Source organism: Plectropomus leopardus, chromosome 4 (genome assembly GCF_008729295.1).
Source record: "Plectropomus leopardus isolate mb chromosome 4, YSFRI_Pleo_2.0, whole genome shotgun sequence".
Classification (NCBI taxonomy): domain Eukaryota; kingdom Metazoa; phylum Chordata; class Actinopteri; order Perciformes; family Serranidae; genus Plectropomus; species Plectropomus leopardus.
In genome coordinates this window covers 11,849,046-11,850,953 of record NC_056466.1, presented here as the reverse complement: position 1 = coordinate 11,850,953, position 1,908 = coordinate 11,849,046, and positions in this window count along the sequence as shown.

The following is a 1,908-nucleotide window of genomic DNA, read 5'->3' as shown; positions in this document are numbered from 1 at the left end:
TTTTCCTGCTGTGTTGTTTCTGTACTTTAATGTGGCACGTTTGAGAAGCAGATGTCTAATTATTGAACAAACTCAACAGCCTCCAGTTTTCTACCTTTTTTTTTTTTTTTTTTTGATGTAGCTTGACATGTGTAAGAGAACAGACGGGGATACCAAAGGTATCACATGTTGAGTAGGTGTGATGTTTACAAGCTTTTCAGTGACATATGGTACATATAGAATCAGTGACTGGGTGAGGAAGATGAAGATGCTTTCATACCGTATGTCTTAATGTTTAGAGTAAAAAGAAAACTCACTCTCCTTCATTTTATTGGTTTACATGTAAAATGATCTCACTTGGTTTTAGTCATGCCGTTAAAACACTATCAAGGTCAAGCAGAAATAACAGACTAATGGATTAGTCCATCAAAAGCATAATTGGTTACATTTTTGCGGATTCTGTTGAAATGAAAACAACAAATTCATGTTGTTAAACATCAGCAAGATGTTTTTTCAGTGCTGATATTTGAGAGCCAGAGAGTCAACTTTATTGTCCTTGAGGAGAAATTTTTCTTGCAGCCAGGTAAAAAAGCCAAGCTAATCGCCAAAAAAAGTATTGGCACTGAATATTTCTGCAAACCACAGATGTGTTACCTTTATATTTTGTAGCAGGCACGTTGAAACTTTATGTTGGGTTTGATTAAAGCACAAAAAACACTTGGTTATGATTATGAAAAGATCATGTTTGACATAAATCGCCCATGTTTGGTGCCGTAAATGTAGTTGGGAAACACATCCATCTGTAGGTAAAAAGCACCTAAGTTTGTTGCCACAAATATCATTGCAATGTGCTGCTAAAAACACCAGGTTTGATGCTAAAAATACTGTTGGAAGATCCGAAAAGGGTTGCCAAAAGATAGTCAACTTTATTGTCCTTGAGGAGAAATATGTCTTGCAGCCAGGTATAAAGCCAACCCAGTCTACAGAAAAAATGGTGGCATTGAACGTTTTAACAAACCACAGATGCGTCGCATTTGTACAGTATTTTGTAGCAGATATGTTGAATTGTTTGTTGAATTTGGTGCAAATGCCACTTATGGTTATGAAAAGATCACGTTTCGACGTGAAACACCCACGTTTGGTGCCTCAAATGACCTGCCAGTAAAAAACTATCAAGTTCGGTGCCACAAATTTCATTGGGAAACATCGCAATTTGCTGCTAAAACCACCAGGTTTGATGCTACAAATTCTGTTGGAAATGTTGCAAAGGGTCAATAATACACAACAGGTGTTGTTTTTTGTCTTGAACATTGGTCTGCAGTTTGGCAAGTGTCCTATCCAAGTGACATGCCATCCAACTTCCCCACCACCTCCCCATGACAAAGTCAGCTACATTACATCAACAAAAAGCCTAAAAAAAAGGTTTAAGAAAAAAAACTCTCTCACAGATGATATGAAACAGATCAGATATTTAACCAAAGATCTTACTTAACCATATGTTGCAACCTTTTCTTGTCACCTATAGAGATACTTCCAAACCAAGTAATAATAGAGAAGGTGATGGCTGAATCTACCGTGGAGCTGTAGAAGAGCGTCATAAAGGTACAGCACACACGAGACAGACAGCTGCTGCCAGCTGCTACAGGAGCAGCGCCCTCCGAAATGGAGGAAGAAGATGTTGTAGGTTGTAGGTGTGACTGGACTGTTAGTCATTTGTGGGCTAGTTGGTGTCAAATATGAAGAATTGCTGCCTTTCTTTGAGTTTTTGGACAAAATGCTGCAGAGATGACAGGGTTTTTTTGTAGGCAGACACAGAAGTTAGTGTTGCTGTGGTTCCTTGCATAAAAAGTCAATGGGATTTTTCGATTAGATTTTGGATTATTACAGAAAATATGCTTGTTTGCAAACAAAACTTTGGTTTGCAAGTTT